Source organism: Azolla caroliniana, unplaced genomic scaffold (assembly GCF_043228905.1).
Source record: "Azolla caroliniana isolate FFs.n. ecotype wild unplaced genomic scaffold, voAzoCaro1.0.p SCAF_14, whole genome shotgun sequence".
NCBI lineage: Eukaryota > Viridiplantae > Streptophyta > Polypodiopsida > Salviniales > Salviniaceae > Azolla > Azolla caroliniana.
Window position 1 is genome coordinate 5,657,535 of NW_028230449.1, and position 17,117 is coordinate 5,674,651.

Sequence of the window (17,117 nt, forward strand, 5' to 3'; positions counted from 1 at the left end):
AAGCTTAAGAGATCCGAAGAAGATAGGTCATGTCTCCACCAAAGAGACGAAGGGGAAGCTACGAGTTGGAAAGGAGGATTTCCTTCTCCCTGAAGAGGAGTGAATGTTTCGCGATATGCTTGAGAGACATGGGAAGGCTTTCGCATTCTTCCCACGAGAAATCGGATGCGCCGACCCAAAGGTTATAGAGCCGATGGTGATCTTCATGGTGCCTCATGTGCCTTGGAATTTGAAACCGCTACCGGTTCCGAGAGCACACCTTCCGAAGCTGATCGAGCTCTTAAAGGAGAAGGTGAGTATGGGAATTCTAGAACCATCGAATGCTCCTTATGCCAATAGGTGGTTCACGGTGCCGAAGAAGAATGGATCATTGCGATTCATCCAAGATCTTCAACCCGTCAACAAGGTGACAATTCGAAATGCCGGAATCGGTCCGAGCGTGGACGAATTTGCCGAAGCGTTTGCGGGTCGGTCCATCTACTGCATTGGCGATCTCTACTCCGGATATGACCAATTCCAATTGGCGATCGACAGTCGGGACATTACAACCATGAGGACTCCGATCAGGCTTGTGCGGATGTGTACCTTACCCCAAGGCGCAACGAACTCGGTGGCTCATATGGTGAATGCCATGAATAAAGTCTTGAAGGATTGCATTCCGGACATCACGATGCCATTCTTGGATGATATTCCGATAAAAGGATGTTCGGATGAGGAGAAAGATGAATCGAAAGATAAGGAAGGTTGTAGAAAGTTCGTTGCGGATCATATGAAAGATTGCGAGAAGGTGCTTCAAAGGCTCGAAGATGCGAATTTGACATTTTCGGGAGAAAAATCTGCATTCGGGCAACCGGAGATCTTGGTGGTAGGTCACTTGTGTCGAGCATACGGCCGGAAGCCCTCGCCATCCAAAGTGAACACAATCCAAGACATGAAAGAAGAATGCGAAAACCAAACAGAGGTTCGAAGGTTCCTTGGAGCGTGCGCGTTTTATCATATATGGATTCCTCACTACGCTCATGTCGCTGAACCGTTATATGGGCTACTAAAGAAAAGAATAAAGTTCGAATGGCGAGACGAGCACACAGAGGCGATGCGAAGATTAAAGAAACTGCTTCTTGAAGCTCCGGCACTAAGGAAGGCCGACTATGCCGAAGGGAAACCAATTTATGTGACTGTAGATACGAGCCCAACCGGAATCGGGTGGGTCATCAATCAAGAAGGTGAAGATAATGCGCGATATGTCGTCCGGTTCGGAGCAAAGCTTCTCAGCGAACGGCAACAAAGATATGCCCAAGTCAAGCGGGAACTTTGGGGTATTGTGTCGGCAGTCAAGACGGACAAAGATTACCTGATCGGGTCAGAAGTGATAATAGAGACAGATTGTCTCCCAATTCTCAGAATGGTCTCGGGATGTGCGACCCCAGATCTTGCTATGCTAAGGTGGATCGCCTACATCAAGTCTTTAAACCCAGAGATCCATCACATTGCAGGGAAGAAGAACACCATGGTTGACATGCTGTCAAGGGCAAGATTTTCAAATGAAAGTAACATGGTTTCGGAAGATGAAGATGTCGCCCTCGACTTCTTCAAGATGGCTCGATTGTCGGCGGAAGACCAAGACACGCAAACCCTCCACGCCTTCAACGAGAACGAGTACGAAGGAGAATGGTTACTCATCGGTAGATTCCTAAGAACATTGACGACAGATGCTTCGTTGACAAAGGAGGAGGCCCTACGAATCCGAAAGAAAGCTTACCGATACTTCTTGAAGGGAGGATTCCTTTGGCGACATCCAAAAAGAAGGACAGGAATACCACGTCGAGTGTTGGTAAAGAAAGAAGAGCAAGAGACGCTGATGACCGAATTCCACGAGAGTGCTTGGGCAGGTCATAGAGGAACATGGGTGACGTTTGAAAAGTTGAAGAAGTACTGGTGGCCAAGCATGTACAAAGATGTACTCCATTTCGTGTCCACATGCGAAACTTGCCAAGTATATTCAAATATACGTCATCGTGATGAGTTAAAGCCGACATACCCACTCACCATACACTTCAAATGGATGGTGGATCTGGTCTCGATGCCAATGGGAGTGGGACAAATGAAGTACTTAGCGCTGGCAAGGGAAGACTTGACAAATCAAGTGGAAGGACGAGCCTTGACAAATAAGATGACTTCAGCTGTTTGCAAATTTCTACTTGAAGATGTTGTTTGCCGATATGGATGTGTAGGGAAGATAGTGGCCGACCGAGGGGAGTTGGACGCGCACGAAGCGACGGAGCTCTTTGAAAGACTAGGCGTGAAGCTCTCCCTCACGACTGCCTACAATCCGGAATCAAATGGGAAGATCGAGCGAGGGCATGGACCTATCGTTAAAACCATCGTACGAGCATGCAACGGTCGAGTCGGGAATTGGCCACGACTATTACCCTATGCCTTGTGGGCCGATAGAATGACACCTAGCTCGGTGACAAGGTATATGCCGACAGAGCTTATGTATGGATAAAAGCCGATTATGCCCATCGAAAGGACGATCGCCTCATGGGTAGCGATACCGTGGGAGATCGAGATGAGCCGAGAAGAGTTATTAGCGGCGCGGATAAGGAAACTTGAAAGAAGACCTGAAGATTTAGAAAAAGCGCGAAAGATGATGAAGGCGGCCGAGTAAAGAACAAAGTTCGGTTCGACAACACGCATCGACTTCGTCCCAAGAAGATTGAAGAAGGGGATTAGGTTTTGGTTTATGACAGCACCCTTGACAATCAACACAGTACAACAAGGAATTTCGCAAGAAGATGGTTCGGGCCGTATGTGGTGACAAGTGCCAACGATAATGTCACATACCACCTTGCGGAACTAGACGGATCAAGGTTGGCCGTACCCATTGCGGGAAAAAGAGTAAAGATTTTCAAGAAAAGACAAGACAAGGATCCTGACCTCGATTACCTCATCGATGAACATAATAGGCCGGATGAAAATGAAGACATGGAGGAATCTAATTGATCATCGTAGCCGAAATCTCATTTCTTCTCTTCTTGGCACGTACCGGAGGACGTGCGGTTTGGTGGGGGCCGTTGTCGTGAAGATTTTCGGCAATTGTGTGAAAATCCCATAAAACGTACGAAATCGAGTATGAATCACATAGTACAATAATTGTAAAGATAACATTTTAAATAGATTTAATATCTAAGTACAAAATGATGGAGGTTTCGAATGCACTTTATTACACGAGAAACGGACAACTAAATGTCAAGATATGAGGGTATAAAGTTTGTGAAAGGAAAAGAGAAAATTGTGAGATATCCCACATAGGCACGACAAATACAACTCTCATCATATATAAGGTGGAGCAATAGGTATTATCTTTGTGTCTATGTGTGGAGCATAGAGAGTTCAAGGTAACTTGAACTAAGAGTGGAGGTGGGCTAGCTACTTGTAAAGGGTTTTGGCCAACCAAAACCGGACCGGCGATGGAGCCGGTGATTCGGCATCCGGCGAGGCACCGGTAATCGACGGTATCCGGCGAACCGGCGTCCGACGACTAGATAAATAAATATATATACATATTTACATCTACAAGGAGGGCAAGTAAGGATTCAAACCTTGCACCTCCAAGTTAGGGGTCAATTGGCTTACCATTAAGCCATGCTATTTAGTTGAAATTATATTTCTATCATTATACTTTTACATGTAAATTCTCATACATGAGAGCTAAAATGAGTGACATGGTTATCATGCACCACATGTAATACATAAGCGTCAAATGGCAAACATGCAATTTATGCATGTCTTGTACCCTCACATGCATCATATGCATGAGAGCATCTATAAAAGAGGGAAGGGGGAGGAGAAAAAACATGGTTTTTTTTTATGAAAATTAAGAGGAAGAAATTCGTTATCAAATTAATGGTGTAACTTGTTTCTTAAATCCAAAGATAAAACTTCAATCAATCTTTCTCAATCGTTTAATCTCAACTTCTCTCTTTCCCAATCTATCTTAAGTACTTTCTCGCCAAAGCTTGTATCGACTCTAAATCCTTCTGGTCCAGAACCCCGACGGTTACACCTCACGATCCGCGCGTAGTGACGGATCTTCACGACACCGTTCTGGAGGAAGAAATGCAGGCACTTGATGTCAACAAGACATGGGATCTGGTTGACCCTCCTCGTCACTGTAAACCGATCAGATGCAAGTGGATATACAGGGTAAAGTACAACGCCGACGGTTCTATTAACCGGTATGTAGAAAGTAGCGTGCGGAAGCAAGTATGAAGACCGAATAGAAGACAGAAAACTCAGGTTTAATGGAGAGCTTGAGCTTACGCAATATACTCGGGAGAGACAAAGAGAGAAAGAAGAACTATATTCAACAACAAAAGATCTCGATTCACTACTCTATACATATGTGTGTTCCATGAACACTTTTATACAAGTCCTCGAAGGACTGACCGAAGTACTGACCGTACTTCAATGCTCATTAAGAGCTCCTACACTAACTCCCAAATATATTCCTCACGGAATATCTTTCCTAACGGCCTCTCGGTTTACGCACTCGGCCTAACCGATCGGTCCCAACCGATCCGGTCCTCGGCTTCTTCAGCCGATCCGGCCGATGTTGAGCTTGTCTCTCAACACTCCCCTTCAAGCTCAACTCGAGGCTCTTCGGGATCCTCGGGCTCACAGCTCCGGTTCCTCCTGGCTTCACGCCTCGCTCGCGCTCCTCAACCTGTTCGACTCCGCGCGCTTCGACTCTTCCGGTCGGCTTGTCTGCTCATGCGGCCCTTATCAGCTCTTCTGCTGTTGCGGTGTTGACGCTTCTCCTGCTGCCTTTTCTTCCGCTTGGGCCTCGGTTGATTCAGCGTGTCTGAATCAAACATCCGAACCGACTCGGCTACCTCCGATCGGTTTTCGCTCTTGTCCGAGTTGGCTGTCTCCAACTCGTCTTCGGTCTTCTCGCCCTTGGTGGCGTCATCTTCCCCATGCGTGGTTGGCTTCGGCTCTCTCCTTCGGTTGCTCCCCTTATGTCCGCTTTCGGACTTTTCAGCGGGTCCGCCCTCGGCTTCTTCAGCCGATCCGAAGTCGAACTCGACAACCGAGTCAACAACCGAGTCAACAACCGAGTCAACCGACTCAGTGTCGCGGCTTCCGCTCCTTTCCTGCTGCTTTGCTTGGTCGTTCAGGACAACCGAGTCAACCGACTCGGTGTCGCAGCCTCCGCTCCTTTCCTCCTGCTTTGCTTGGTCGTTCGGGACTGTTCTCCCCCTCAAGTTTGGCACGTCGAGGTGACTCAATCCGAGCGCACCGGAGAATTGCCGCAACTTGTCCAAACCAAGGGGCTTAGTGAAGATGTCGGCAGTCTGCCGATCCGTCGGAACGTACTGAAGTTCGACTTCACTGGAAAGGACACGCTCACAGACGAAATGGTAGTGCACCTCAATGTGCTTGGTCCGTGCGTGGAAAACGGAGTTTTTCGCGAGCTGGATGTTGTTGAGGTTGTCGCAGTAGATCGTCGTCGGATCTGACACCTCCTCTTGCAGGTCCTTAAGTAGCCGCTTCAACCATATGGCTTCGCATGTCGCGATAGCTGCTCCTCGGTACTCAGCTTCGGTGCTCGATAGTGCAACTGTTGGCTGCTTCTTACTACTCCACGCGATCGTGGCACTCCCGAGGGAGAACGCGTATCCAAACGTGGATCGGCGATCGGTGGCGTTACCAGCCCAATCAGCATCGGTGTAGCTGACTAACTGCGCAGCTGCACCGGTCCGATATAGCAGTCCCCGATCCTTAGTGCCGTTGACATACAGAAGTATGCATTGCGCACACTGAAGGTGCTCCTCGGTAGGTCGCGCCATGAACTGACTGATCACTCCGACCGGATAATTGAGGTCGGGTCGGGTGATGGTCAAGTATATGAGGCTTCCGAAAATTTGTCGAAACCTCGTCGGGTCGCATACCTTTCCCGTATCAGGAGGAAGCTTGAAGGTTCTGTCCAGAGGAGTCGAGACAGACTTATAGTCGGCCATCCCGAATTTGAAGAGCATACTCAGCACGTAATGACGTTGGCTTATCAATATGCCTTTGGGGGTACGGATAACTTCGATCCCGAGGAAGTAATGAAGGTCCCCCAGATCCTTCATGTCGAACGATGCCGCAAGCTGGAGCTTCACGCGGTCGATTTCACGTAGGTCGATGCCGGTGATGACCAAGTCATCAACATATAGTAAAATACTAACCGGTCCGAGTCGACCTTTCCGGATGAACAAGGAAGAGTCCGATTTTGACGTGACGAAGCCCATCCGACACAGTTGTTGCATGATCTTCGCGTTCCAGGCACGCGAGGCTTGCTTCAGTCCGTAAAGGGACTTCTTCAGTCGGCATACTGCCGAGGAGTTCGTTCCATAGTGAAATTCGGGAGGTTGTACCATGTACACCTGTTCCTCAAGGTCACCTTGCAGGAACGCATTCTTTACATCCATCTGATGTAGGTGCCACCCCTTGGCCACGGCTACTGCGAGCAAAACACGGACGGTCGTCATTTTCGCGACTGGCGCAAACGTTTCATCGTAGTCGATCCTGTGTTTCTGCACATAGCCCTTTGCCACTAGCCGAGCCTTGTACCGGTTGACCGAGCCATCGGTGTTATACTTGACCTTGTACACCCACCTACACCCGATCGGTTTTACCCCTCTTGGTGCGTCAACCAGGTCCTAGGTCTCGTTCTCCGCCAATGCGTGCATCTCTTCCTCCATCGCGGCACGCCAATTCGCGTCTTTAGCCGCTTCTATGTAGCTCTCCGTCTCATGCACTTCCGCTACACGGGTCATGTACGCATAATGATGCGCCATGTACTCGTTGTATCCGAACTGCAAAACAGGATTCTTCTGGCGGGTAGACCGGCGTAATCTCACATTAGCCGATGTCGAGGCCTTCTCGGTCGACTCGGTCTTCACCTTTAAAGACCCGTCACCGGTTCCCTCAGAGTCGGACTCGCGTTGGTCTGACTCGTTCCTATCCGTGCCGGAATCCGACACCTTCTTCTTCCCTTTCTCTTTGCGCGTAAGCCGTCTCCTTGGCTTCCTACACGGGGAATGCACGGCCGAGTCTCCACTACTCGCCGGCTCTTCATCGGACTGGTCGTACCGACTCAGTCGTCCAATCGGTCCACTTAAATGGAGTGAAATCGGACTCTCTTCGCGGGTCTCGATTTTGGGCTCACCCGGAGGCATCTCGGCCTCGCTGACCTCATCGTTAGAACTTGGATTGGAGTCGGGGTTCGGAGTCGGGGGCTGGTACCAGGACGCGGACTCGTCAACCACAACGTCGCGGCTAACACGCGCTTGTTTGGTGCGAGGGTTATAGCACTTATAACCCTTCTGCTCGTCCGAGTAACTGACCAAGATGCATTTCTCAGCCTTTGCGTCCAGCTTCCTCCTTTTCTCCTTTGGTACATGCACATACGCAATGCTACCGAACACCCTCAAGTGTCGCAAGTTCGGCTTCGTTCCGAAATATAGCTCGTGCGCCGACACTTTGTCTCCGATCCGGTTCTGGATGTATACCGCGGTCCTTACCGCCTCGGCCTAGTAGAACTTGGGCAAGCTCTTCTCCTCCAACATTGCCCGTGCCGCTTCCACAACTGACCGATTCTTCCTCTCGGCCACACCGTTCTGCTCCGGCGTGTATCTACAACTGAATTCGCGCCGAATTCCCATTTGTTGTAGATAACCGTTGAATTGACCGGAAAAGTACTCTTTTCCGCCATCCGACCGCAAGCACTTGATCTTTCGTCCCGTTTCCGTTTCCACGAACCCTTTGAGGCTCCCGCCAAGACTAACGTTTTGTGCCGGCCCCCATACATCCGAGTGTATAAGGTCGAGCTTGTTCCGACTCCGGTTTCGCTCGTTGGGGAAAGGAAGTCGGTGTTGTTTCCCGAGCTGGCAGGCTTCACAAATTTGTGCCTTTCGGTCACTAAATTTGGGCAATCCGAACACTACCTGTTTCGATTGCAGATCTTGAAGCCGCTGTAGTTGACGTGGCCTATCCGCTTGTGCCACAAGTCGATGTCCGACTCGGTTTTTCTTCCCTTCGCGAACATTGCGGTGCCGCCATCAGTGGAGTCGAGGATGAACATCCTCCCGTCTCTGCGCCCTTGCGCAATCACACGGCCTTCTTCCTTGATCTCGTCGGCCGCTTCCATTGCGTACCAACTCGCCTCGTCCGCCATGACCACGGGGCCTTTCTCCCTCAGTGTACAACATCTTGATGTCGGTGTGCATGCTCATCGACGCACCCACGTGGTTCTCCTCTACCAGGAGCATTGACTGTAAGTCAAAAAAGGACGGCGTATTCTCCCAGGTACACACAGCCGTTCGGAACACTCCAAACTTTGACGCCAAACCTCCGAGACAGATCTGGACCATCTCGCTCTCCTCGATGTTCACCTCTATGGAGGCGAGGGAGTCGCAGATATCCTTGATCTTCGAGGTATAGTCCGCCACCGACAAGTCGCGTTGTCGTAGGTTGCTCAACTCCTGTCGGAGCTGAAGCTTCCTGGCTGTGGTGCTCACGGTGAAAATCTTCTTCAGATTTTCCCACGCATCCTTCGGCGTCTTTGCATCCCGGACATAGCTCAATAGCTGTTCGCCCACACATGACGCGAAGCAGTATAATACCCTGCTCGCCGATTGCTCCCACGACGGGAAGTCTCAGTGTGTCGATTCGGGTGCCGCGTCATTAGCTCCTTCGACATAACTCCAGTAGCCATGCCCGAGCAGGTATTGGTGCATCTTGTAGGACCAAGATGTGTAGTTCGTTCTGTCGAGCTTCTCTGTTGGAAGCGAGCTCGCCATGCCTCTATCCATCGTTCTTCTTGTTCTTCTTCGTCACTGTGTCGGCTGCAGAGAGGTTCTCAACCCTCACGCTCTGATACCATGTAGAAAGTAGCGTGCGGAAGAAAGTATGAAGACCGAACAGAAGACAGAAAACGCAGGTTTAATGGAGAGCTTGAGCTTACGCAGTATACTCGGGAGAGACAAAGAGAGAAAGAAGAACTATATTCAACAACAAAAGATCTTGATTCACTACTCTATACATATGTGTGTTCCATGAACACTTTTATACAAGTCCTCGAAGGACTGACCGAAGTACTGACCGTACTTCAATGCTCATTAAGAGCTCCTACACTAACTCCCAAATATATTCCTCACGGAATATCTTTCCTAACGGCCTCTCGGTTTACGCACTCGGCCTAATCGATCGGTCCCAACCGATCCGGTCCTCGGCTTCTTCAGCCGATCTGGCCGATGTTGAGCTTGTCTCTCAACACGGTATAAAGCCCAGTTAGTGGCGAAGGGATACACGCAAACCCACGGAATCAACTACGACGAGACCTTTGCTCCTATAGCGAAGATGACGACGGTTCGAGTGGTGCTGGCGGTTGTTGCGGCAAGGGGGTGACATCTTCATCAGATGGATGTGAAGAATGCATTTCTTCAAGGTGATCTTGAAGAAGAAGTCTTTATGACTCAGCCTCTCGATTTTCAATCGGAGGTGAACAAGTCGGTGGTATGTCGGCTCAAGAAGTCGTTGTACGGCCTAAAGCAAGCCCCTCGAGCTTGGAATGCGAAGATCATGCACCGGTTGCGTAAGATGGGGTTTGCGGCCTCCAAGTCCAACTCTTCGTTGTTCATCCGGCAAGGCTCAGCCGGTCCGGTATGTATCATGCTGTATGTTGATGATTTAGTCATTACCGGACCGGGTCTTCTAGAAGTCAACCGCGTCAAGTCCTAGTTGTCGGACGGATTTGAGATGAAGAATCTGGGGGACCTTCATTATTTTCTTGGGATCGAGGTGATCAGAACCCCCGACGGCATATTACTCTCACAACGACATTACATCTTCAATATGTTGTACAAGCTCAGCATGACAGAATGCTGACCTGTCTCCACACCCTTGGACCGGAACCAGAAGTTTCGTCCCAAATCCGGACCGGCCTGCAGCAAGCAACGGTTCCGACAAATTGTCAGAGGCCTTATTTACTTGACTATCACGCGACCCGATGTCAACTATCCGGTCGGAATGATAAGTCAGTTCATGCAGAAGCCGACCGTGGAGCACCTTCAGTGCGCGCAACAGATACTGCGATATGTAAGCGACACGAAGGACCGGGGACTGTTATACCGGCGCGGGATACCCGAAGAGCTCGTCGGTTACACAGATGCCGACTGGGCTGATGATGCATCAGATCGTCGATCAAACTCCGGTTACATGTTCTCCCTAGGTAGCGCGGCTATTGCATGGAGCAGCAAAAAGTAGCCAACAGTTGCTCTATCGAGCACTGAGGCTGAGTATCGTGGTGCTACCATTGCCACCTGTGAAGCCATTTGGCTTCGGCGATTGTTGCAAGACCTACGGATCGAGGTACCAACCCCGATTCTGGTCTACTACGACAACATAAGAAGCATGCAACTCGCCAAGAACCCTGTATTCCATGCTCGCACAAAACACATAGAAGTGCACTATCACTTCGTGCGTGAGAGTGTCCTGAGCGGTGAGGTTGAACTTCGGTATGTTCACACAGATCGACAAGTTGTTGACATCTTCACCAAACCACTAAGATCAGACAAGTTGGAGCACTTCACCGAAATGCTTGGTGTTCAACATCTCGACGTGCCACACTTGAGGGGGAGAACGGGCAAAGACACTGGAATGGGCAAAGGCAAAGAGACTGCCGATTGCGCCGGTGAGGGAAGAACAGAAGGCGGCAGAGTCAAGAAAGACAGAGCCAACCGAAGGAAGAAGGCCAAGACCCGGACATGGTCGAATGTTGTGAAGGGCTTGGAACCAGAAGAAGAATTGGGAGCAACCGATTCGGATAAGAGCTGGAACGAATCGGAGACAGTCGATTCGGACCAACAGACGGATCCGGATGAACCGAATCAACTGGAGGCCAAGCAGACACGGACGCAGCGAAAGTCAATGCCATCGCAGAGGAACCGACGGATCGATAAGCACCGGAGTCATAGCAGCGAAGGAGCTGAGAGGGACCTATGAGCAGACATACTGATCGAGGAGATCGAGGTGCGCAGAACAAGAGGGGTCGCGGTAAATAGAACCGGACCGGACGAGGAGCGCGAGCAAGGCACAACGATGCCAGGAGAAGTCGGTTGGAAGAACCGACTGCCACAGAGGTTGACACTAGGATCCAACCTCAAGTTGAGCTTGAGGGGGAGTGTTGAGCGGCAAGCTCAACTAGAGCCAGATCGGCTAGGTAAGCCTGAGCCGGCAAGCGAGACGAATCGGTAACCCGGTGAGCAACAGAGCCGGTGAGCTGGGGAGCCGGTTAGCTGGATCCAGACGGTAACCGGAGGCCTAGTATTAGTTTAGACTACTAGGCAGTTATTGTCTCGTAGTGAGTGTCAGATGCTCGTGTGAGCATTGAAGTACGCGGTACTTTTGTCAGTCCCACGAGGACTTGTATAAATAGTGCTACTGAGCACAGTTGTAAGACACGGAGAGTGAATATATCGTTTTTGAACATAGTTTTTACGTTTTGCTCTCTATATGTCTCCCGTGTACTCTGTATATTCCCTACGTTCTCTATTTTCTAACGCTTCCGCAAGTAATCGTTTTCAGTGACTTATATATGCAGCTAATTAGCTGCCAGTAGCTAATTAGTTGTCTATAGCTAAATAGATGTCAATAGCTAAATAACTGTGCATAGCTAAATAGTTGTTTCACCTTTATGTCCACTAGTAGCTAATTAGCTAATAGCTACTATAGCTTATTTCTGAATAAGCATCACATAACTTTGTTGAGCTTGCTTCTCAACATTCTTCAATGAAGCACCTGAGGTGTGTAAATCGCACCTGCATCCCCTAATTGACGATTTGCCCGACGGACACCAGGTTCTTTGTGATTGTCGGAACATGTAGTACGTTCATCAACTTCCCCTTCTATCCGACACGGCTTAAAGGGACTTCTTTGACATGCAGAATCAGGTGAGGAGTGTCGTCTCCGGTTTCGACAACTCCCGGTTGCTCCGGCTTTTCCAGAAACGAGAACCACTCTTCGTGGCTCGTCATGTGGTTAAATGCTCCGGAGTCAATGTACCACACTTCCTCCGATCCGGAAGTGGTCTTCTTCATCGAGTTTTCCTTGTGCTTCATCACAAAGGTTGGCCCTTTACCAGTCTTTCTGGTCCCGGATCCTTCCGATCCTTCAATGTAGTGCGAGCTTTGTCGGTTCCCTTGTTTAGTCTTGCTGGATCCAAATTTATCCGAACCGTGCGCTTCTTCTAATACTCGCTCTTTGTGTGGCGCTTCCAGCCACAGTACCAGCATTTCGAGTCAGACTTGGATTGCCGGTTTCCGGCGTTGCCTCGACTCCCCTTGCTTGTGGAGGGTCTAGAACTGTTGTAAGGACTCTCTCTGTGCCTCCGGTTTTGCTCTTGCCGGTCGCCGCTATTGCGTGCCGACTCACCACGTCCTCCACGCCCACGGGGCTGATCCGCCTCCATGTACAACATCCGGCTATCCGATTGAGTGGTCCTTGACCCACTTGCGTGGTTTTCTTTGACCATGAGCATCGACTGCAGGTTGAAGAAGGAAGATGGCTTCTCCCGGGTGCAAATTGTCGTCTGGATTGGCCCATACCGATGTGTTAGACTACCGAGATAGATCTAGACTATCTCTTCCTCGTCCACCATCACGTTGATGGAACCGAGTACGTCACAGATCTCTGTGATCTTGGTGGTGTAGTTAGTAACCGGCATGTCCCAGTGGCAGATACTATTGAGCTCTTGCCGGTGTTGCAACTTCTGAGTCGTGGTACTTGCGGCGAAAATCTTCCGGAGATTTTCCCAAGCCTCCTTTGGTGATTTTGCATCTCTGATGTAGCCAAGAATTTGGTCGTGCACACAGGACGCGAGGCAGTAGAACACCCTGCTTGCTCCTTGCTCCCATACTGGGAAGTCCTTGTGTGTTGAATCCAGCACGCCTTCATTTGCTCCTTCCACATAGCTCCAATATCCATGCCCCAACAAGTACTAGTGCATTTTATACGACTGGGACACATAGTTGCTCCGGTTGAGTTTTTCTGTAGGAAGCGAGCTCACCTTGGTTCTGTTCATTTCTTTTCTCTTCGGTTTGTCCTTTTCCAGAAGTTAGGCTTTGTCTATTTTGAGCAGTTGTTGGGAGCAGAGGATCTCAACCCTCACGCTTTGATACCATGTGAAGAATAGCGTGCGGAAGCTTGCAAACAAACCGGCTCAGCCAGGTTACAACAATAAAACAGAGAAAGAAGGTTTAATGGAAGCTTAAGAACAGAGAATACACAGGAGAGCCAGAGAGAGTAAAAAGCATAAAGTCTATTCAAAATAATAACGCTCTGTAGATACAATGTGCTCAGTGAGCACTTTTATACAAGTCCTTAAAGAGGATTGACAGAAGTACTAATAAGTACTTCAATGCTCATATGAGCGACTGACACAGACTCCCAAAAATATGCCTACGTACTAGGCTAGATTCGTAGGCCTCTAACGGCCTACCGATTACTATCCGATCTGGCTCATGGTTCTGGATACCATCCGGACACCGATCTAGTTCTCCGTTCCGAATACCGATATGGCGTTGGCTTATTCAGCCGATCCGGAACTGGTTGAGCTTGTCTAGTCAACACCATTCTCAATCTCAAGTTGGTGAGATGATATCCTAAGTTATCCAATGGAAACCCTTAATGCATTTGGTAAGAATGTATCTAGATATTTTGGTCATGTAATAAAACCTAACTTAGAGAAGTGCATGAAGTGTTCCTTATAGCACAACGTTTTCGATGGGAGTAGCTCTCGTGGGGTGATCCATTTATATCGAGTGTAAATTTGCCATATTCCTTGGCATATTACTTTATTGCAGTCCTCATGAGAGATTTAAGTTTTATCAATCTCATGGTTTTACTTAAGGGGAGGTAGGTTATTAATGTTTAGGCCGTTTGCAAGTAGCCAACTCACTACAATGCTATACCAAGAGCTAGTATCTCTGCACTCATAGAGGGATCAAGATGCCTCAAAAGCTTGACGAGAAATCCTATCTTGTGGTTGGCTATGTATCCTATGAATAAAAACTACAAGTTGGAAAAGAGCTTCTACTAACATCGGGGGCAAAGTGAACTCTGCTCTAATAATGTCATGTGCTATTGTCGATTTACTTCGGAGTTGACTTGATAACAATATCACCAATGGTCTCTCTAATTGCGTCCACATGAAAGATGGTAGCCCTGGAGGCCAAACTACTGATGCATACATGAGGGAAGGGGTCACTAATGAGTGGGAGAGCCACCCCTTAGGTTTGTGGCTCTTGAAAGTATGCTTGGTGGCATCTTCTCTCTAAGAGTGAGAGGGATGCATATCCTCTCGTTAGTCTATCTTTGGTTGCATGGTCATCGAAATTTTACTCGAACAAGCACTAAAAGTGACTCCAAGATATACATATGATCCAACTACCTCAGCTGGTCTATGAGAGAGGGTTTGGTGACATTTAGTCCTAACTCGAGCATATGTGTGAAAGATAAGGACTTTAGTTTTCCCTAGATTCATTACCAATCCTTTTTATGTGCAAAAGGCATCTAAGGCATTAAGGTGCTTTTGTATGTCGTGTTCAGACTCTGAGAGCAAGACTATGTCGTTTGCATAGAGTCAGAGACTAACTTGCGTACCCCCAATAACTACTTAGTTGCCTCCCTTACGAGCAATAAAATTAGTGATATCATCAATGTAGATCCCAAAAAGAGTCGGTGATAGGGGGAAGCTTTGTTTTACACCAATGGTGCTAGTGAAGCAATCAGATAGGCCACCTGGGCATCTTACGCACCTAGAGACTTGCTCATATAAAGCATAGATGGCCCAAATAATGTTAAATGGCATCTCCACTTTTAATCCTATCAAACAACCGCTCTCTTGGGACTATGTCAAAGGCTTTGCGGAAGTCCACTAAACAACAATATAGTTTCTACTTGCAAACCTTCGTCTGGTCAATTAAGCATCTAAGTGTGAAGATATGGTCAATAGTGGAGAAGAATCTTCTCAAGTAACAATCGACAATGGAACCGAACCACGAAACTGCGTCTTAACGGTTTAAACGGTTCGATTCAGTTTCAACAATTAGAAACTATGATTTAAATGGTTCGATTCAGTTTCAACAATTAGAAACTATGATTTAAACGGTTAAACGGGTTTTTAATTAATTTTAAAAAAAATTAACAAAATTTTAAAAAATAATTCAAAAATTGTTTTTAAAAAATCTTTTCATTTTCATGCCTTATTCTCACATTTCAAGAAAATCTTTAAAATTTTGAGAATTTAAATAATGAAATATTTTAAATTTTAAAAATGTTAAAATTGGACCTAAGCTAAAAATCGAAACCGAACCACGAAATTGCAGTTTTACCGGTTTAATGGCTTTATGGTTTGAATTTTTTTTAATGGTTCGGTTTAACGGTTTTGTGGTTCAGTTTAGTTCGGTTAAGATTTCAAAATTTTTGAATGGTTCTGTTTCAAACCAGTTCATTTTTTACCCTCTGGAACCAAACTGAATTGTTGCCGATTATTAGTCTAAAGCCACCCTGCTCGGATGCTCAGAGACTTAAGGTTTCCATATAATCGCTAAACTCTGCTTCCATTACAACACCATATAATTTAGCGAGCATATGACCTATCATAATGGTCCTATATGTATTTGGGACCATGGGGTCCCCTCCTTTATGTATAGAGGCCATTGTGTTCATGGTTCACTATGGTGGAAAACCCTCGGTGAGGGAACAATTGAAGATTAGAGTGAGAAAAGGATCTAGGCACTCTCAACCGTATATGATGTGTTCGGCTCACAACCCTGTGTGGTTCATGGACTTCCTATATTGTAATTTCTTTATGACCTTCGTGACCCTAGAGGTCGTGAAAAGTGTCCGCATGGTAGGTCAAGGTGTGGAAGGCATGGGAATGGTGGTTGGTTCGGGACATGGTAGATTCTCTCTATATATGTGTGCCAAGTGTTGGGATCCTCGATGGGTGTTTGTGGTCTTGGTTCTCGTAGTTTCTTCCATGCAAGGGCACAATCCCTACTAATGAGCATGTGGTAGAGTTCCCAATATTGAGATGCTTCCCATGGTCTTCTTTTACAATGTGTCATCTTGTGCATCTTTTTGTGAGCCTGTACTGAGGAAATAGTACCCGTAAGTCGCGATACCTTAAGTTGTCTATACAAGTCTATACAATCCTCATCATACCATCTATTTTGTGGCATAGACCCTATTATACTTTGATTGGAGTGTTTCCTGTATGGGAAACTACTGATTGCTGTAGAGTGAAGGATGTGTGTGAGTTATGTAGTAAGGTTCTCTAAACGCAGGGAAGAACAAAGAGAGGAGCGATGGGCTTGAACATGTCATGAGTAGATGTCAGAGAGCTCATGTGTGAAATGTATTGTGGTGTGATGGTTTGGTTGACTAGAGTTGGTGGCGTTGGAGATGTCGCATTTTAGCTCAAAGTATAGGAGGCTATGGCTTGCACCAATAGGGCATGGGGCCACCCGGAAGGGGTTAATCATGTGGATAGCTTCAGGGCGTCATATTAGGTAATCAACAATGCTTTCCCCTTCTCCATGTGAGAAACATGTAAGCTCTTCCGAGCCCGACCACTTGACTAAACCATTATATACATGATCATTTGGTGTCGACTTCCAAGTTTGAGTAGGTGATGGCCAAAGCTTGTGGCATCTGCACCTTGGTCTTTTGATCTACGTGTGATGCCTATGGCTAAAGGGTCGACATTCACCATTTCTAGGTTTTTATCAATCTGAAATTTGTGCATTGTTGGGATTGGGTTCTCACATTGAAATCTCCTACAAGGAAAACTTCCCCTTGAGAAGAAGATTGGATTATGTCATCCGATAAAGGTTTGTATGGAGAAAGCCCATGTGGCGCTCCTTCATCAACTAAACTCGCTTCTCTAGCCATATTATAATAGAATCCTTTCGGGGGAAAGTAACAAATGGCGATAAATATTGCTTGATCCTCGCTAGTGAGGACTTTCACTTGGCTGATTATGCATGGCGATTGGTTGGCTGTTC

General features: G+C 47.6%; 1 protein-coding gene across 1 annotated transcript in view; it reads right to left on the reverse strand.

Annotated features, from left to right (window-relative positions):
• Nucleotides 1-17,117, reverse strand: part of LOC147855355 (uncharacterized) — an 85,647-nt gene that overhangs the window by 35,461 nt on the left and 33,069 nt on the right. The gene's annotated exons all lie outside the window — the stretch shown is intronic.